This window comes from Elephantulus edwardii, unplaced genomic scaffold (assembly GCF_000299155.1).
Source record: "Elephantulus edwardii isolate Elephantulus edwardi_28Jun2011 unplaced genomic scaffold, EleEdw1.0 scaffold00179, whole genome shotgun sequence".
NCBI lineage: Eukaryota > Metazoa > Chordata > Mammalia > Macroscelidea > Macroscelididae > Elephantulus > Elephantulus edwardii.
In genome coordinates, this window is record NW_006399929.1 from 3,446,407 (window position 1) to 3,468,748 (window position 22,342).

At 36.4% G+C, this 22,342-nt stretch overlaps 1 protein-coding gene and 1 pseudogene across 1 annotated transcript in view; one reads left to right on the top strand and one right to left on the bottom strand.

Annotated features, from left to right (window-relative positions):
- Positions 1 to 22,342, bottom strand: part of MDGA2 (MAM domain containing glycosylphosphatidylinositol anchor 2) — a gene marked incomplete at its 5' end in the record, with an annotated part of 686,261 nt that overhangs the window by 103,208 nt on the left and 560,711 nt on the right. The window lies entirely within an intron of this gene.
- LOC102852023 lies at positions 5,897 to 6,348 on the top strand (annotated as a pseudogene).

Here is a 22,342-nt window from a genome sequence, read left to right on the forward strand (position 1 = left end):
TCTCTTGATCATATGCTGTTTCATGAAATTCTTCTGTGTCAGGTAATTCTTTTTGATACAGTGACTTTATGTGCTCTTCCCATAATTTTTTTAATGCTTCTTAGATCACTCAATATTCTTCCCATAGAATCCTTAAGTATTATCCCTCGAAGCTTGAATATGCTCTTCAATTTCTTCAGCCTAAGAAATGTCGGTTTATCTCTTTTATTTTTCTGACTCTAGCTCTTTGCACATTCCATTATAATACTTTGCTTTGTCTTCCTTAGCTGCCTTTTATAATCTTCTGTTCAGCTTCTTAACTTCTTGATTTCTTCCCTTTGCTTTGGCTTCTCAGTGTTCTGATATAATATTTAGAGTCTCTTCTGACATCCACCTTGGTCTCTTCTTCCTCCTCTGTCTTTGTAATGATCTTTTTCATCTTCATGGATGATATTCTTGATATGTTCCCACAGTTCATCTGGTCTTCGCTCATTAGTGTTCAAAGCCTCAAATCTATTTTTTATCTAATTTTGAAATTCAAGTGGGATCGACTTAAGGTCAAATTTTGGTTCCTGTGGATTTTTTTTTTTCATTTTTTTGAGCTTCAGTTTGAACTTGCAAATGAGTAGTTGATGGTTTGTTGCACAGTCAGTACCTACCTTAGTTTTCACAGCTGATAGTGAGCTTCTCTCCAGATGTTATCTTATTCCTGTGTACTTTATCAGGTGAGGTCCATGTGTATATTCATTGTTTGTGTTTCGTATAAATGGTATTTGAAATGAGTAAATAATTGCTTGTATAGTTTCATCATTCTATCTCTGGGTTGATTTCTGTCACCAAATCCATGTTTTCCAACTCGTGATCTTTGTAAATCTTTTGCAGTCCAGTCACCTATCAGTATTAATGCATCTTAGTGGCATGGTTAATTAATTTCTGACTGCAAAAATTGGTAGAAATTATCTATTTCCTCTTCTTTGGCTCTGGTTGTTAGTGCATATATTTGAATAATAGTGAATAACATGTTTTTCTTGAATGTTCATGGATATTATCCTGCCACTCACAACATATGAATGCAATCCTATTTTTCCTTAACTTTAAGTAGCTTGTGGGGAAAAGGAATAAACTGAGGTTTTAAAATATGATTTTATGCGTAAAGCCCAAACATAAACTAAAAATAGTTATCATTAAATTAAAAAAAAACCACTTAAAATCATATATTTGATCACCATAATGTATTTTAGGGCTAACCACAAAATTAATACATTTAAAAAATAAATATAAAGAGATAATGTAAATACAATGATTAAGATTATGGTTTTCAATATAGAATTAAAGTTTACATAATTAATCTGTCCAGAAGAAAAAGATTAAACAAGTTGTTTTTAAAAAGGCATGGTATTTTCACATGTATAAGAGATCATTGGTTTTGATTTTTTTAACTTCATAGAAAAGATATCAAGAAGGTAGTACATACTACTTTGCTAGAAGGTGTAGGAAAACCTAGATTACTAAATCTAGACCAAATCACCTATAATTATATACTAAAGCAAAGGAAGTCCATATAAGTTCCAGAATATTTGTTAGCACAATGAAATAATCAAAAAAGAAAGAAAAAGGCTAAATCTATAGTTTTGTCTAGAAATGTTGTTCTTTTAAAAAATACATAAAACATCTTTTTAATTGTATATCTAAACTTAAAAGTGAAACAGAAAATTTTCAAGGGTCAAAAACCTAGAAATCTCATGAACATACACTGAACAAGTAATTGATTGGGGCTTTCTACTCGTCTGCTTTTTTGAAACCTGGATATTTCTTTATAGGAAATGAGATTATTAGGCCAGTACAAGAGGAGAAGATAAAAATGAGGCCTCTGCAGGTGACCAAATCAGTAAAATTTACAACCTGAGCCCCTCACCAGCACAGGAAGCTGAGAAGACAAATGTATTAACACTAAGGAGACCAAAAAAAAATTCTGTTCAGTCATACTGCTAGAGTACTTTAATGTCAAGTTATCTTTGAAAAACACGTCCTCAATTTACATTGCATATAGTTCTTTTAGATAAAAAAGAATTAATTTTTATCCAAAATCCATTACTACAAATACACAAGAAACTATTCTAAATAAAAGTGATTCAGAAATTGTGTGGATCTCTGATTCCTTATGTTGAGGTTTCATCATAGTAAAAGGCTTCATCAGTAATTGCTTCAAATATTTCACTTTTGTAAGCAAAATTGTATAATCTGCTTCCTGCAAGTCGCTGATGAATATTCTTCCAATTCTGATGTGACTTTTTATATAGTCAAACTTTTCATGATTCAGTCATCATCTATCACATTGGAGACTGTAAACATTAACAGGAATAAACTCATATTTCTGCTGCCGAGAAGCTAGTGGATTCAAAGAGCTAGAGATACTCAGTCTTGATTAGCAGCACAACAAACCCTTTTCATATAATTAACTTACTGAAAGAATACATCCCTGATGCACACTTTTCCTGATTTTGAACCATGTAGTCTATCGGAATATTTTCATCTTGGTCTATACACAGGCTCCACACGAGGCCAATAAGTGTTCTAAAATTCCTCTTCGTCACCTGGCTAGCCATAATTTGATATGGTCTGCATAATGAAATTCCTTTTCACAGTCAATAAAACACAGGTAAAAATATTTTCTTATATTCTTTACCATCAGCCAGGATACATATAATACTAGAAGAAGTCTGTGTTCTATCTTCTCCTCAAACTTAAATTTCTGGCAGTGTCCTGTTGAAGTACTTCTCTAGCCACTTTTAAAGCATTTTCAGCAAGATTTTATTGGCATGTGATAGTAATTATTTTACTTGATGATGTTTGATAATTTCTGTATGATTAAGCACAATTTTTTTTAAATGGGCAAAATACTATCTTCCAATCAGCTGGCCAGGTAAGTATCATTCAATTTTGTCTTGGATCAGTGAGTGTGAGTACGTGCAGTACTGCATTGATCAGTCAAAATAAGAGAGGGAGGAAATCAGACTGCAGGGAGCCTGTGGCAAGGTGTAGCTTGATAGCCAGATGGAGTAGGGTGGAGCCTTTTGGGCAAAGACAGGATTGGAGTCCTTGTGATAAACACAGCGTCAGAGGTTTTGCTTGTTGGAAAAAAAGCTGCTATCTACAGAGGCTTCTTACCTTTGTGTTGCTGCTTCTTGCATTTCTAATGCTGCACTGAACCTGGACTTCCACTGTGTGCTATACTTTGCCTTCTCTCTGTCCCAACCTGTTTCCCTAATAAACTCTACAACTGTAGTCAAAAGAGGTAAAGTAAAATCTATGTGGTCATTTGCAGTAAATATCAGACCCAGTGATTAGCAGAGTTATATTAAAAAATGTGGGGGCAATTTCTGACTTTGGCAGATGGTGGATTTTGTTAATGGGGACAGTTCCCCTTTGCGGAGTTAGTAGAGTTCAGACTCAGCCATCCTCATGTTGTCTTTGCTTTGTCCTGTGCCACCCTGTAATCTTTACATGTTCACGTCTCATTACTGAGTCACTGTATCAATCTATCTCACTGAGGGTATTCTCTTTCCAAAGATGATGTCTTTTTCACTAGGGACTAGCACCTAATGATAACATGATCAAAGTATATGAGTTTCATCATGCTTGTCTCTCAGAAGCACTCTGGTAGGTACTTCTCTGAAATGGATTTGTTTGGTTTTGGATAGTACACAGTATAGTCAACACTCTTCACCAACACCACAATTCAAAGACAGGAATTCTTCTTTGGTTTTCCTTGTTTACTGTCAACTTTCAGATACATCAGAAACAACTGAAAATACTATGCCTGGAATCAGGGAGCTCTGGTGGTCTAGTGGCAAGAAGCTGCGCTGCAATCCAATCCCAAAGGCAGGTGGTTTGAGGCCACCAGCTGCTCTCTCAGAGAAGGATGGGCAATCTCCTTCCATGTAATTAACTGCCTTTGAAAATTCCCTGGAGGGTCAGCTATGGGTCAGTTCCAAATCGCTACACAACAATGGGTGGGGTCTGATACACATTAATCATTAAGCTGACATGCTTGCTCTTTAGTACTCTGGAGAGGTTCTACAGCATGCAGCCATTTTTAAAATTGCAAAGACTATGGCCTGGATCAGGCGCACCTTAGCTCTTTAGGACTTTGGAGAGGTCCCTGATAGCAGACTATCTCAAGGTAATTCATCTTTTCATTTCCTGGCTGCTGGTACCAAGAGGGTTGATTGTGGAGCCAAGCAAACTGAAGCTCTTCACAATCTCGATCTCTTCACCGTCTATCATGATGCTGCCAATTGGCCCAATTGTTTTCTTGATGTTGAGCTTCAATCCATATTGAAGGCTGCAGTCCTCGACTTTCTGCAACAAGTGCTTCAGGTCCTCCTCAATTTCAGCAAGCAGGGTTGTGTCATCTGCATATCAAACTCACTGCCATCCAGTCAATGCCAACTCAGAGTAACCCTTTACTGTGTTTTTGAGGTTGTACATCTTAATGGAAGCATACTGCCTCTTCTTTTTTCCCCATAGAGCAGCTGGTGATTTGAAACTACCACCTTTAATTTTTAAGTCCAACATTTAAGCTATCATCAGGACTTCTTAAGTTTCATATAGAGAAAGAGAGAGTGCTCTAGTGGCCTAGAGGATAAAGAATTTGCTCAGACAACCAAAACGCAAGTGAATCAAACCACCAGCTGCTTTGTTGGAGAAAGATAGATAATCTCCTACCACATAACATATAGTCTCTGAAAAGCCACAGGAAGGTCAGCTATGAATCATTTCCAGCTCAACAGCTCATAACAGTAACAACTAACTCTCTCTCTCTCTCTCACACACACACTCTCTCTGAGTGTATGTTTACAAATGGAGATTTCTAATCTGGGAAATGATGTAACTTTACTTCTCATTTTAAAACTGTAACTATGGGGCCAAAGATGATGGCTAAAAAAGAAGTTCTAGGTGAGAAAACAATAAGATATTACTTGCCATTTCAGGTAAGCAACTGATCACTTGAATTCTGATTGAACACTGAAGGAGAAGGTCTAAGTTCTTATATCGTAGGGTGGTAAAGACAACAGAGATTCTTAAAGACATGAGAAATATCTTATGAATTTAATCCTGGAAGAAAGGTGAAGAGTTTCATGACAATTTTGAGTTTTTAATCCTCTGAAAGTTTACTGTTTTAATGAGAAGCCATGAAAAAGTTAGCATCATGAAATTGAGACAAAAGCTGTATTTTGTGGTGGAAAAAGTTTTAATTTCTGTTATGTTAAATTAAAATTTTTAACAAAAGAACAATCAACTTGCTATTTTTCTTTTTCACATTCCTTTAGTTGTTAGCTGCAGTTGATTCTAGTATGACTCACAGCAACCCTACCAACAACAGATATGAACCTTATCCTACTTTAGTTTGTATTACTACATAACATCAAATATGAGGATTTATCATTATACAGTAATAAAAAGAATTACAAAGAATAAATCTGCATATTGTTATTTATCTTAAAAGGTGGCAAACAATGAGGAAATGGAAAACTATACATACATTTATATATCAAAGCAATTCTTGACCAACAGAACAGTGCCATCCTCATCACCTCTGTCGTACTTGAGTCCTTTACGGCAGTCACTGTGTCAATTCATCTTCTCGGGGGATCTTCCTCTCACTGACCATTTACCTTTCTAAGCTTGATGTCCCTCTCCAAGAAACAGCATCTCCTAGCAACATGCCCAAATTATGACAGATGAAACTTCACCATCTTTGCTTCCAAGGATCTCTCTGGTTGTATCTTTCATTTTTTGGTGGCATTAATTTTTCTTCTATCATATTTATTCATTGTCCAGCTCTCAGAAACATAGCAGGTGATTAAAAAGACCATGGCTGGTGGGGTTTGAGGTTGAGAGCTGTCCTTCTGCCACCACCATGTAGACGTTGTACCAAGTCCTGTTCTTAGTACTCAAATGCCCTAACCTGAAGCTGAAGAAGCCGCCCTGGGTGCATATGCCGTTGGCCATGACGGTGTATGCTCTGGTAGTGGTATCTTCCTCATCACTGGAGAAATAATTTATGATGGTATTGTGAAGCCTCCAAGTGTTGGCTCTATCACAGATGGGCATGGACATCAGAGGCTAGTAGCTTTCTTGGCCTACAGAGTAAATGGACAGAATATTATGGAAGGACTTGCATCCAGCTTCTTGTTTACAATGGAAGGTTTATGTTTCATAATCCTAGACTGATCCAATGCACCAAATATTCCAAAGCTCAACAGATTTCTTCTGCTCTTCATTGGATTTGTTTGTGTCCTACTGAGTTTTTTTATGGACAGAGTATTCATGAGAATGAAACTTCCAGGCTATGTGATGGGTTAGAGTACCTGTGAGAAGAGATCAGTGGATACTGGATTTGCTCCTGTTAATGAAGTTGGAAAGGCTGTACCAACTCCTGAACATGAAATAAGGGAGAAGGTTGGAAAGCAGATGAGATAGAAAAGTCTTGTGAAAATGTAGGAAGCTCGTGAGAACTGAGACTAGAATTTCCTCTTGGAACTATCACATTGACACACTTATCACAGTATTGTTCCCCTGGTGATCTCCACCGACATGTCAGATGTTTAGTGACATTTCTTCTCAGTTTTTAATTTCTAAAAGAAATATACATAATTCTATAATACTGAATAAAATGATTTGTTTTTACAGCCCCTTAACAGTTCTTGGAGACGGCATTTCTGATTTTCAAACTTGAATGTTAAATCTGGAAGTATAATTCAGTGAGCTGAGAACTCTGGCCAGTCAGTGTTATCTGTGGTGCTTTACCTTTCAACAGAGGGTATGATAACTTCAACAGAGTGTGTTATTTCAGGGGTGTATGTGTAAGACTGTTTTCTGAACAATGGGATGTATGAAAGGAGCAGAAAAAAAAATTATTTTTCTAGTTAAAAAAAAAGACCATGGCCTGAATCAGCATTGCCTTAGTGCTAAAACTAATATTACTGCTCTTCAATATTTTGGAAAGGTCTTTAATAGTGGACTGGCCCAAAGCAATACTTCTCTTGATCTCCTGACTAAAGGTACCAAGGGTGTTGGTTGTTGGTCCAAGCCAGATGAAATCATTAATAACTTCACTCTCTTCTCCATCTATCACGACATTGCCTATTTGCCAAGAAGGGAGGACCTTTGTTTTCATTGTTGAGACGTAATTAATACAGAAGGCTGTGGTCTTTGATTTCTGTAGTTAAGTGTTTCAAATCTTGCTCACTTTCTATAAGTAAGGCTGTGTCTTCTGAATGAAGATAGGTAGGTTGTTAAGTCTTCCCCTCCTATTCTGATGTCACATTGTTTTTCATTCAGTCCAGCTTTATAAATAAACTGCTTAGCATACAGATTGAATATATATGGAGAAAGGATACATACTTGATGCATACCCTTCCTAATTTTAAATGGTGCAGTGTTCTCTTGCTTTGTTCAGACAACAGCTTCTTGATCTAGAAATAGATTTTGCATGAGCACAATTAAAAGTTCTGGGATTCTCATTCTTCTCACTATTAGCCATAGTTATGGTCCACACAAAGATCTTTGAACATTCAACAGCACACAGACATTCCTCTGGTATCCTCATTTTTAGCTAGTTCCATCTGACATCTGCAATGTAATCCCTGAGACCATGAGCTCTCTGAAATTCTGTTTGAACTTCTCTCAGTCTCTGCCTTTGTACGATTCTAGCCATTTAAAAATTATTTTCAGCAATATTTTGTTTGCATTTGATATTAATGATACTGTTTGATAATTTTCATATTCTGCTTGATCACCTTTCTTGGTGATTTGTTCCCATTCAGAAGACAAATGCGGATCCTCTCTTCCAGTCAGTTGACCAAGCAGCTGTCCTCCAGGTTTCGTGGTACCCCTAGTGAGCATGTCCAGGCTTTATCTTCTGATAGATTTTAATTATTATTCCTTTGGTTCCTGGTGCCTTATTTTTTTTTTTTTTGCCAGTTACTTCAGTGATACTTAAACTAGTATCTTCATTATTCTTGTTTTTATTGTACTTCTGGAAATTTTTCAGTATTTGTCAATTTCTTTTGTGTGTGTAAAATGACTTCCTGTATTTCTTACATCTTTGTTTGATACTTCATAGACTATTCAAGATTTTGTCCATAGTAACTCTCAGCACTGCAACACAAGGCTTGATTTTGTTTTTTTGGTTCTTTCAGCTTGCAAAACACCTAACAAGTTCATCCCTTTTTATTCTCTGAGTTCAGCTCTTTGCACATTTCTTTATAATATTTTGTTTGTTTTCTTGAGCTGTTCTTTTAAATCTTTTCCTTTCAGTTCTTCTTTGGCATCTCTTCCTTTTACTTTGGCTTATTGACACTCTAAAGCAATTTTCCGTCTATTCTGACATCTGTTTTAGTTTTTTCTTTCTCCTCTGTCTTTGTAATGACCTTTGTTTTCTTCTTGGATGATAACCTTGATAAAGGCTGGATCTGAGGGCAGAATAAAACTATAAAGTCCCTCAGAGTACCTTCAGCCCTTTGAGTCTACTGGCTTTCAGGCCTTGTGCCAAGCACTAGCACTAAAGATCCAGCCTAGCCACTGCCCATACCAATTTTCTTTACAGTTTGCTGTTAGAGGTGTAATACCTATTTGTCAGTTTGTTATATTTGGGATTGATTTACATGTTGCTAAGCCAATATCTTAGGTGCGTATAGAGAGCTCTTGTGGCCCAGTGCTAAGAAGCTACATGACAAAGGCATGCAGTTTAAATCTATCTGTTGCTCCACGGGAAAACGATGGGCAATCTCCTCCCATGTTATTTACTGCCTCTGAAAACTCTATTGGAGGTCAATTATTATTTGCTTTTATTAACACGCACTTTTCTCTAAGTTTTTTGTACTAGTGTTACTTTGTGTTGCTATGATGATGCAATTCCATAATTAATACCTAACAAAAAAAAAGTATTACAGATAATACTTTAAGGTGAATGTTATGGCAGCAACAAAACTGATTATAATTTAGAGTTCATTTGGACATGCTAATCAAAATGTGCATAGGAACACAACTAAATTATACAGCTGTGAAGTCAATGACAACATTTTTCCATTAGAACTGCTTACAGTTCATAAAATAAAAATTTCAAGACATATGTAACAGTTTTTAACACAATAGAATAAGCAAGATGAGATAATTTGTGTTCGCGATAGCATAGCTTTTAAGGTAAGGTCATGTTAAAATAGATCATAACACATTAAGAAGAAATGGGCTAAGAAAGCACTTTGTAACTTGCTCCTTTCATCCTCCAGAATGCCTGAAGGGATTGTGACCCTCAAGAATACAGTCTATACATGAGGGTTTGGCAAACTTTTCTCTAAGGGTCCAAATGGTAAGTATTTCAGGATTTAAACTATAGTAATATATGACCTGTCTGTGCTACTCCCATCAATAACAATTTATCCTTAAATAAATGAACAGAACTACGTTTCAAGACAATGCTATTGATGATTTTGAAAATTTTAATTTCAGATAAGTTTTACATATTCATAATCATGGCTCCTTTTGTATTTTTTCCCCAGCCATTTAAAACTGTAAAAATCTTTCTTAAGTATTTTGTTTCATTTGTAAGTTCAAGTTTCACTGGTTGATTTTTAGAATTTTTGTGGGAAGTTGGTACGTAATATTTCCCACTCTAATTGATGATTTAACTTGTTCACATAAAACAATTTTCTGAAAGTATTGTATCTTCATTGTATGATGGCATAGGACAATTCTTGGATCCACCTTAATCTTCCTGCTGGTTGAGAAAAAAAAATAAATTTGTGTGTTGAAAAATGAAAAAAAATAAAAGCTGATTTGACTTGTGGGTCATTTGAAATTTATTACATTACAAGGTTATTTTGGAATAATATAGAGTATAGACTAAATTTTCACTTAAAATTACTTGTATTGGGCTCTATCTTGTCTGCCAAATAGGTAATATAAATAAGTATATATTCATGTATTTATCAACTATAGTTTAAAGACAAATTAAGTGAGCCATTTAGAATCTTTGATTATATACTGGCAAAGTGTTATGGATTGAATTGTGTCTCCTGAATATAATGTTGTTGTTGTTGTTAATGTTGTTATGTGCCATTAAGTCACCTGCGACTCATAGAAAGTCTATGTACAACAGTCCTAATACCCTGCTCTATCCTGTGCCAACCTTGTTGTCTCTGACACACCTACTCCCATTACCCCCGTTACTGACTGAGTCAATTCATCTCATTGAGGGTCTTCCTTTCCTGCGTGGTCCCTCCACCCTCCGAAGCATGACGTCTCTCTCCAGGGACTGGTTTCTCCTTGCAACCTGCCCAAAGTAAGTCAGACAGAGCTTCAGAATCCTTGCCTCTAAGGGATTTAACCCTCTCAAGGATGAACCTGTTTGTTCTTTTAGTAGTCTGTGGTATATTCACTACTCCAATACTACAGCTCAAAGTCATCAATTCTCTGTCTGTCATCCCTAGTCATTGTCCAGCTCTCTGACACATAGCAAGTGATTGCTAAGACCATGGCCTGTATCAGGTGCATCTTGGTCTCCAGACTGACATCACTGTTCTTCAGTACTCTGGAGAGGTCTCTGGCAGCAGACTTTCTCAACGCAATACGTCTTTTAATTTCTTGGCTGCTGGTGCCAAGAGTGTGGATTGTGTACATAATGATATAACATAGAAACTATGCAATGATTCTCCTTATTCTGATAAATGGTTGAATAAAGATAAATGGTAGAATGAAATGAGCCTTAATTCCACCACTGCCCTAAAGAGATTTGAAAAGAGTTCCTCATTGTGTGTCCTATACTATCTTTGATATCTCCCTAGATGACACGGGACTAAAGTAAGCTTAGAAAAAGGAACCTCACTACTCTCAAGATAGATATTGCTAGAGTGGAACGTGCAATTATGGGTCAAAGTCTCTAAATGAGAAAGCACCTTGATATCACAGAGGGCCAAGATACATGGAGATTCTCAAGAATCACCAGGCCTACAAATGCTGAAGGAAACAAAGACTCTCCCCCGAAATAACTGAGAGAGGGAAGATTCCACCCCCCCCCCCCCCCCGCCACCAAGAGCTGGTACTCTGATTTTAGACTGCTAGCCTCTTAAACTGTAGAAGAACAAATTTCTGTTTGTTAAGGCCAATTTCTTTTAGTACCTTTGTTATGGCATCAATAGATAACGACCATGAAAATCTAAGGTGATTCTCTTGGCTAATTTGAGCATGCATATTCACCACCGTTTTCTTATAAAAGGATAATTACGAAGTTTAATATGATAGACTTAGAGCCTCTCAGATATTAATGGCTAGTCCATGACAGCTTGTTTGTATACTCTATTCATTATTAGTAAAATCTAATATTGTGAATGATATTCCTATTGTGATTAATATTGTGATTCATGTGTGTTTATTCTGACAATACAGTTCATTTTGGTCAAATGTCTAACAGAAGTGAATTAAAAAATAACTGAGAATACATGTATGTTGTTTTAAATTAGCTCTGGATCAAAATCAGAAAAGAAGTACATCAGGGAAGCATCCTGTCTCCACAGCTTTTTCAATCTATACACAGAACAGATCATTCAGGAGGCTGGACTTTATGAGGTGGAATTTGGTATCAGGATTGGAGAAAGACTCATCAACAACCTACATTATGAAGATGGCACAAACTTGCTTACAGAAAAATGAGGACAACCTGAAGCGTTTGCTGCAGAAGGTCAAGTATGGATTGGATCTCAACATAAAGAAGAGATTCTCATCACTGGTCCAATTGGCAGTACCATCATGGATGGGGAAGAAATTGAGGTTGTTACCAATTTCAGCTTGTTCAGGTCCACAATCAATACTCTTTACATCAGTTGCCAAGAAATCAAAAGATTAATGGTTCTGGGGAAAGCTGTCATGTCGAAAGTGCTGAAGAGCAATGATGTCAGTTTGGAAACTAAGATAAACCTGATTCAGGCCATGGGCTTTGCAATTATTTGCTATACATCAGAGAACTGAACAATGGCTCAAGTTGACAGAAGAAGAAATGATTCCTTTGAGTTGTAATTCTGGAGAAGGGTATTGAACATACTGTGGACTGGCAAAAGAACAAACAGGTTTATATTGAAGAGGGTGAAACCAGGCTGCTCCTTGGAAGCAACAATTTTGAAGCTCCTTCTCACATACTTTGGCCATATGGCTGGGAGGGACCAGTTCCTGGTGAGGGAAATCATGCTTGGAAAGGTGGAGGGACAGTTCAGGAACGGAAAATGAGATGGATTGACAAATTAACTGAGTTAAAATTATTTCTATGAGGCCTTTTACAATGACAAGTAATGTCATTTTTTAAGGAATATGTTCAATATTCATTTTGCCATACACACTTGAAACTGAAGAATCTAAAACCAAAACACCAAACTTAAGGTCTCTGATTCAATTTTGAATCCTAGAAAGCCTTTAAAACAGAATAGAACTACACCATAGTTTTTCAAGACTAAAAAAACTTTATGAAAGAAGACTATCACATCGTTCACTTGTGAAGCAGCTGGCAAGTTTGAATGACTGAATATTCTTTTAGCAGCAAAGTGGTTGTCTACTTTACCACCAGGGATCATAGAATGAATTTAGGATTAACCATTAAAAACTTACTGTTGTATATGTCATAGTTTTGATAAAGATTAATAGGATTATAAAGTATGGATTCTACAGAGGCATTCAGTCACCAGTATGGGGCTGGAATCCAGTTTGGGAAGTTATCTGGAGCAGATGGATTCTACAGAAGTTTGTTTTTCACTTCTGGTGAGGCTTGCAGGGAGGGGCGGGGGTGGGGTCGTGTTTACTCATCATTGGGTATGAGCTGACTGGATTTGGCCTCCTATTTAAAAAGGCATTTGGGCCTGCTTTTAGTTGATTTTGTTCAAACATTGTTCTAAGTGGTATAACACTGGTCTGTTCATTTGCTGTACAGAGGTAACTCATGGTTGCTGTGATGCTAAATACTGTGACACAGATGTGTCAAATGCAATAATGGTTACCCATGGTGGACAGTGTTTGGTGGAGCTTCCTAATTAAAACAAGCTTGGAAGCAGGAGTGGCATCCAATTTCAAAATAGCTTGCCTCCAGAGACTCTATGAACTTGGAGAAACGATAAGAGTTAAGCAAGTGTTCAGATCTTTCATTCACAGGGTTGCTGTGAGTCATCTACAACTCAATGGCACTTAACAACAACAACAACAACAAATTACAGTAACTTCCTGAACTGTTTGTATAATAATTTTGGACAGCCTTTTTATAGTTCATTTGTGTGTGTGTGTGTATTTTTACAGACTTAAAGGTCATAAAATAGCATACACCTCATTATTTATATATTGATCTACCATTTGAAGATCTGGATGAAATAATATGAGCCAAAAAGAAATCTCTGCAAAATGTTGCCACCAAAATTGTTATTTAGCTCTAATAATTTTTAGATGCAAATGGAGTTCATGTATTTAATATTCAGAGTTTTCATAAAAATATTTGATTGAAGTTTTTTTTTGTTTGAGAAAATGTTTTTCAAATTGCTAGAATTATTGGTGAAAACACCTTTGGAGAAAGAGAACACTAAAATTTGTACCTCTAATTACATAATAATTTTGAAAGATACATATTTTATCACTTTTAGTTGATAAAAAATATCCAAATTAATTTCCATCTTTCTTCTTTTTTGTGAGTAATATAACATTTTAAATGTAATTAACATCAACAATGGAACAAATAACTGTAAATAGAAAGTCAAAAGTAAGGAACAGCCTCAGTATTTTTTAAGTGGAAAGAACAAATTCAAGCTTTGAGTTGCAATACTGGTATTTATGGGCTAAATAGTAAATAATGCAGAAAGCATTAAACGAATACTGAAAGAATAAAAAAATAAAAAAAAAAGGAACTGTACCAAAAAGAATTGGTCAATACTTCATCATTTCAGGTAATAGCATACAACCAAGAATATTGTACTTGATTAAGAGTCAACTATTTAAAGGATATGATCAAAACATATAGCATAGGACTCAAAACTAAAACTGCACTGAAGACATAGGCAAAAAAATAAGTATCCAGGAATTGATAGAATACCAATTGAGGTTTTTCAGCCAACAAATACTGTCTTGGTTATACTCATACACCTATGGCAAGAAATTTGAAAATCAGATATCTGGCCAAATAAGTGAATTTTATTTGCCAGATAGCTGTTCGTTCACACTCATTCTACAAAAAGTTATCTTGCTATTTATTTTTAAAAGTTACACAGCAGAATGTGGAAAATAGGAAAAAAATAATATCATATGCAAGTAAAATCTTGCTGATGACAATTTAAAAACAGTTGGAGTAGTACATTAACATTAACAGGAAATTGCACTAATTCAACTTGGATTAAGAAGAGCTATGAAACAAGTTGTAGGATGAAAGCAGAGAATACTAGAAAGATATTTAATTGTGTTTTATTGCAAAGGCATGTTGCTATGTGGATCATCATAAAGCACAGAAGACATTCAGAATAATATATAATTTTGCTCATGTGAAACTTACACACTAAAAAGCAATTGTTCATATAGAACAAGGGGATACTGTATGGTTTAAAATCAGAAAAGATGTGTTAGGGTTGTATCTTTTACTATGCCTATTCAATCTGTTTGCTGAACAAATAATTTGGAAAGCTTGTCTATACAGGAAAAATTGTGGTATCAGGATTGAAGGAACTCTCACTAACATCTGAGTTATGCAGGTGATACAATCTTCTGATCCCCAATTCCCGCCGCTCTTCCTGGCTCCCCTGAACTTCTCTCTCACGCAGCGATGGCAGTAGTGTTCAACCTCCCAGCCTTGCCCCAAGGGCTTTAGGGGCATTTTGTTCCATGCATGCACACTTCTGGGACAGACTACCTGTTTGTTTGGGTGATGGGGGACAAAACTGGAAATATTGAGTGATTCTGCAAGTATTAAAAAAGATAGAAAGAGAATATAGAGTCATTAAACAAAACTGAATTGGCAGACACAGAAGAATTTAATGATACAACATATGAGCAAGAGCCTGTTGTGATAAAGGAAGAAGTTCAGACTGCTTTGAAAGAATTGGCTAAAAATAAGGCCCCAGGAATTGATGGTATACAAATTGACATATTTCAACTAACAGATGCTGCCCTTGATGTGCTCGCCAGGTTGCGTCAAGAAATCTGGAGAACAACCACTTGGCCAACTGACTGGAAGAGATCTATATTTGTTCCCATTCCAAAGAAAGGTGATCCCACAGAGTGTGGAAATTATTGAACAATATCATTGTTATCAGATGCAAGCAAGATTTTACTGAAGATTATCCACTAGAACAGTACATCAACAGAGAACTGCCAGAAGTGCAGGCTGGATTTAGATGGGGCCGTGGTACTAGGGATACTGTAGCTAATGTTAGATGAATCTTGGCTGAAAACAATGAGTACCAGAAGACTGTCTATCTTTGTTTCATTGATTATACAAAGGCATTTGACTGTGTCGATCATAACAAACTGTGGCTAACTCTGAGAAGAATGGGAATCCCAGAACACTTGATCGTGCTAATAGAAAATCTATACTTGGACCAGGAGACAGTCGTCAGAACAGAGCAAGGAAACATTGCATGGTTCAAAATTGGGAAGGGTGTACATCAGGGCTGTATCCTGTCTCCATACTTTTTCATACTTTATGCAGAACAGGTTATCCGGGAGGCTGGGCTCTATGAGGAGATATGTGGCATCAGGATTGGAGAAAGAATCATCAACAATCTGCGTTATGCAGATGATACAACCTTGCTTGCTGAGACTGAAGAAAATCTGAAGCATTTGCTGTGGAAGGTCAGGGACTGCAGTCTTCAGTAAATGGAGACTCAATATCAAGAAAACAAAGATTCTCATCACTGGGCCAATTGGCAGCGTCATAACAGACTGTGAAGAGATTGAAATTGTTCACAGTTTTGGTTTGCTTGGGTCCACAGTCAACAATCTCGGCACCAGCAGCCAGGAAATTAAAAAACGTATTACGATGGGAAAGTCTGTGGTTAGAGACATCTCTAAAGTGCTGAAGTGCAAAGATGTCAGTCTGGAGACCAAGGTGTGTCTGACACATGCCATGGTCTTTGAAATCACTTGCTATGTATCTGAGCTGTGGTGTTGGAGAAATGTATTGAATATACCATGGACTGCTAGGAAAAGACAGAGGTTTGTCCTGGAGAGGGTGAAGCCAGGCTGTTCCTTGGAGGTAAGGATTCTGAAGCTTCATCTGACATACTTTGGGCATGCTGCAAGGAGGTACCAGTCCTTGGAGAGGGACGTCATGCATAGGAGGGTGGGGAGACAGCTCAGGAGAGGAAGACCCTTGATGAAATGGATTGATTAAGTGACTGGGGTAATAACAGGGGCAGGTGTGTAGAAAATGGTGAGATTGGCACAGGATAGGGCAGAGTTTAGGGCTGTTGTACATAGGGTCGCTATGAGTCACAGGCAACTCAACGGTACATAACCACAACAATAATCTGAAGGGGACTTAAAATGCTTACTGAAGGAGATCAAAGGTTATATAGTTTTTTAATACAGTCTTCAATATGGATTACATCTCAAAATCAAGGAAACAACAATACTCACCACTGAACCAAAAGTCAGCATAATGATAAATGGTGTAAAAACTGGAAGTAGTCAATTATTTAATTTTTCTGGATCTATAACCAAGAACAATTGGAGAAGCAATCAAGAAGTCAAAAGATGTACTACATTGAATACAACTGCCGTTAAGGACCTCTTTAAAGTGTTAAAGAGTAAATATGTCAGTTTTAATGTTACAGTATGCCTGAACCCAGCCATGGAATTTTACTTCGTGTACATGTGAAAATTGGACAGTAAATAAGAGAGAGTGGAGAAGAATTGATACATTGGAATAAGGTATTGAAAAATGGATTGCCAAAAAGAACAACCTGTTTGAGAAGAAATCATTTATTGGGTGCTCCTCAGAGGCAAGAATTACAAAATTTTTACATATGTCCTTTGGGCATGCCATCAGAATGGGGAACTCTGTGAAATAAGACATAAAAAAAAGAGATGAAGATCTCCAAAGAAAGATATTAACATAGGGGCTTCAAAACCAGATTTATGCCCTGCAGAGATTGTGAGGAGGAGGTGGAATTGGACAGTGTTGAGACAGTTTGATGGCACCCAAGCAACAGCAACAGTCACACAGACCAATAAAGGATCACATCTGTGATGGTTAATGTTAGGTACCAACTTTGCAAGACAAGATATCCAGTTATTTGGTCAGTTATTTACTCTTGATGTTGCTATGAAGGTATTTTGTTGAAGCAACAAATCAGTTGACTTTTAGTCTGCCCTCTGCAAACATGTGGACCCAATTCCAATCAGAATATGAGATTAATAGCAAATAATGTTTTGGAGATAAGAAAAATTCTACCTCAAGACTTTCAGAAAGGTTTTATTCCAGGCTCAATTATTTTAAATAAATCATTCTACCTCTGTCTCCAAACACATACACATTTACACACAACATGTATATACACAAACACAAGAAATAAATCTACCTACAAACCATTCCTCTCTCTCTCCATAAATAGGTCACTCACCCACTCATTGGCGTCAAGTCAGAACTGACTCCCATTGCTCTGATGGCAAATGATGCTGATCCTCCATTGCGTTTCTGGGGCTATACATCACCTACAAGGAAACTGCTCATTTCTCCCATGGATCCTCTGGTGAATTCAAACAGCCAGACAGCTTTGGGTTAGTCAGAAAACTGTCTTCAGACTATGCCACCAGAGCTCCCATCATAGAGAGAAATGGAGATATAACTCTTTTTGGTTATATGATCTGGGGACCTGTGAATAATTTAGAATTAAAATTGTACTTCCCAAAATAATACCACTTGGTAAACTCCTTTTGTCTGGGGAAAAGAGGACCTGTTCTACCAAATCAATAAATCAAGTTACATGTATCCATCATTTGGAAAATATATTTTCCATTTTAGAAACATTTTATTACAAATTAGTACACTTTCCAGAAAAGTCATGGTATCATTTCAGTAAGAGTTTGTCTTACACATTCAATATTCCTTATAATAAATATTTAATGAATGCAATGCAAACAGTAATAATAATAATAATAATAATAGTCATTATTATTATTTTGGTTTAAATTCATTCTAGTAAGGACTCTTATATTTGATGTTTTGGTTCTCAATAAAAAAAATTCTTTTCTGAAATTGATTGAGGAAAAAGTTATTATTAGAAATATAAACTGATCAAACTTTATAAATTTTATTTTTTATCCTTTGTTGCACATTTTCTTCTTCCACCTTATCTCTCCCACCCTCAACCCTCCCTGCAGTGCACTCTTTGTTCCAGATTGTTCTCATACGTGTAACACATAATCATATATTCTTTTTGTAAAGTTCTTCTCTTCTTCTGTTCTAATGCAGTATTCATTATCTATCCACTATTTCTCCATTTACTTTGAATTCCTCCATGTCTGTTATACTTTATGATAGCGGTGCTATGCAGTATTGGTCCTTTTGTGAATGAGATCTTTCCCTTTGCATAATGTCCTCAAGGCTCCTTTATATTATGTGCTGTTTTACTATTTCATTGTTTTTCAATGCTGTTTGTATTCTATTGTGTGAATGTATCATAGTTTTTCTATCCATTTGTTTATTGATGGGCATTTGTGTTGCTTCTATCTCTTTGTTATTGTGAATAATGAGCAATAAACACGGTATGTATCCATCAGTTTGAGTTGTGGCTCTGGTTTCCTTAGGGTATATTCCAAGTAGTGGAATTTCTGGGTCAAGTGGTATATCTATTTCCAACATTTTGAGAAAGTGCCAGACTGCCTTCCATAGTGGTTGTACCATTTTACATTTCCACGAGCATTGACTAAGAATTCCAATATCAGCACAACTTCACCAGCATTTGCTGTTTGCTGCCCTGTTGAACTTTACTGTTGTTGTTGGGATGGGATGATATCTCATAGTTGTTTTGATTCACATCTCTCTGAAAGCTAGGGATTTTGAATATATCTTCATGTGTTTGCTTTCCATCTGAACGTCTTCTTTGGTGAAGTATCTCTTTATATGCTGTGCCCATTTTGTCATTGGTTTCTTTATCTTTCCTGTTAAGGTGCTGGAATATTCTATAAGTTTTAAATATAAATACCTTATCAGATATGTCATTGCCAATTTTTTTTTCACGGTCTGTGGCTTTCCTTCTTACCCTGTTGGAGAAGTTATTTTGATGTACATAGGCATTTGATTCTTAGGAGTTCCCACTCATCCATTTTATCCATTATGCTTGGAAGATTGTTCATAGTGAGGATTAGAGCTTCTAGTGTTCTTCCTAGCTTTTTTCTCTTGATGAATTTTATAGTATTTGGTTTTATTTTCAGGTCACTAATCCACCTTGAGCTGTTTTTTGTGTGTGTAAAGCGTGAGGTATAGAAATTATTCTTAATAAATAATTTCATACCATATATATGTATGTGTGTACAACAAAAGTTAAATATTCCCAAGAAACCTAAAAGTAGCAACATATCAAAAGGCCTTGTATTCATTTAGTAGCTACTAATTGATGTGTGTTCCAAGAGTAGGAACAGATGGATAAAGTGACCCAGTGCCTCTCGGGCCGAGCGAACGGAATGTTCAATGGCATACTTAAGGACCATATTAACTTCTTGGCAAATGCTGGCGCTTCAAATGTGGGTGGTCTGTCACTGAATGGGAATGTGCTGAATATCATTTAGACAAGGAGCAAGAGGTGTTCAAGTGAGTTGGAGAGAAGCCCAGAAGGTATGCTGTTTATCTTTTAGGAACATTTATTTTTCTCCCAAACATATAACTTGAGTTATAAAGTGGATTCTGATGGGAATAAAGAAGACTAGTTATTGAAAGCTACCTCGCTGTGAATCTCTAAGAATAACCAAAAGATTCATGAATATGATGCCTGGAACAAGAAAAAGATTAGAGCACATATAACTGTTCTTATCACACTGCTAAGAAGCACTGGACTGGATCTGCCTGTCAAGTAAGTAGCTGCCTGCAGTCAGCTCCCAAGGCATCTCATAACTGTCGTTTCAGTAAGTTCTTAAAAAAAAAGACAAAGATCATTAGAATAATGAGAGATGAGGATGTTTTTAAAGAAATGTTCATGCATGTAAATTAAAATTCTAAGAATTCAGCTATACACCTTGCTCAGAAACCTGAAGAGAATTTATAGAAACAAAACCACTTTGACTTTCTCATTTTACAGCCCCATTCCACAATGTCTCAGGAGAAAACAGGATGGATGAAGTTGTGGGCAATCGTTGGTGAGATCTCTCTGGGCCACTTTAGGTCTGGTTTCTGGCATGGCTTTCGGACAAGTTCCACACTGTTCTTATTCATTAATCATCCCTTCAGGGTGATGGACAGAGGCCAGGTGCTTAAACAGACACTTCAAGATTTGGGAGCCAACTTTGATTACATTGAACTAAAATATTTGACTTGTTCCCCCTCACAGATTGCTTCTGTTACCACTCAATAGCTCCTCAAAAATCCAAATTACTGAATACTAAATTGACTCTTTGGAATAAAAATAACAAACACATGACATTCATATACACATGTGCACATTTTCAGGTTGTGCTTTCTTTTTCTTTTCTGTTGGCAGTAACTATTATAAAGGTTCTCTGCTCTCAAGCCTAATTATTTGAGAATTCAGACTGTTTCTTATCTTCTACAAATTACAGCTAATGCAGCGTTCAAGATAATATGTAACAGCTGTGAGAAGTAGTTTTTTTACTCCAATGTCATAGCTGATTATGCTAATATCTCTGTCTTCTCTTTATTCTATCATGCAGTGACAAACTCTGCTTACCAAATACTAATACTCCAAAACTGGATTCATAACTTCTGATTTAATGTGTATATATGTGGACTTTCCGTCAACATATTAGGTCATTTTCTATTCAAGATGTAATAGCCAGAGTTCTAATTAACAGGAAGAAGATAGTGATTTCCATGGGAGGAGAAAGAATTAAAGAATAATTAGATTAGTATTCCCAATTACAGAATGTATTTTGGAGGTTAATGAGGAAGAAAATAGAATAAAGGATTACTGAGGGATAATTACTGTAAAACTATTACCTTTCATACATTTGTAACAATACACAGATCAATTTGGAGAGGGAAAAAATAACATGCATGATAACATTAGATGCAATAAATTGCATGTATATTATAAAATGATATTCAGAAGCCTTTGTTATTTGGTCAATGACTTTCATTCATTCAAAATATTTTGTTGAAGAATAACTCATATAAAATAAAATGTGCACATATTATTAAGCAAAGATTTTACTCGTTGTTTGAAAATGAAATGCATTCAGGTATTTTCAGATTTAGGATGGGGTTCCATTCTGACAATTCAGTAATGTCAATTATGATATAATTTGAATACTTTGCTTTTTAAAGTTTTCATTATTATGTTTAAAAATTATCTTTCTATATCCATTTTTTATGTGTCTTTGGGGGTTGGCACAAGAATGATAAAAGCAGAAAAGTTTGCTCTGTAATATTGTATGTAGAGTATTCTACTAACAATGATATGCACAGCAAACAAACACAGTCGTTAGTGTGATTAGTATCAACCTAACTATGTTGTAAAGGAACATTGCTTGTAATTTTTCCAAGCAAGATATAAGAAAGTTTCATTGTTGTTGTTGTTATGTGCTGTCGAGTTGCTTGTGACTCATAGTGATCCTATGTACAACAGCCCTAAACTTTGTTCTGTCCTGTGCCAATCTCATTGTCTCCGACACCCTTATCCCGACTGCCCCAGTAACTGAATCAATCCACCTCCCAGAGGGCCTTCCCCTCTCGCACCTGCCCTACCCTCCGAAGGATGTCTTTCTTGAAGGAACGGTTTCTCCTTACAACATGACCAAAGTATGTCAGACGAAGCCTCAGAAACCTTGCCTCCAAGGAGCAGCCCAGTTTAACCCTCTCCAGGTTGAATCTGTTTGTTTTCTTAGCAGTCCATTGTACCCTCAACTCTCTTATCCACCACTAAAGCTCAAAAGCATAATTCCTTTCTACCCTCCTTAGTCATTGTCCAGCTCTGAAGCATAACAAGTGATAGCAAAGACCATGGCCTGTACCAGACACACCTTAGTCTCCAGAGACACACCGTTCCTCTTGAGTACTTTAGAGAGGTCCCTAACAGCAGACTTTACCATTGCAATATGTCTTTTAATTTCCTGGCTGCTGGTGCCAAGAGTGTTGACTGTGGATCCAAGCAGACTAAAGATGTGAACAATC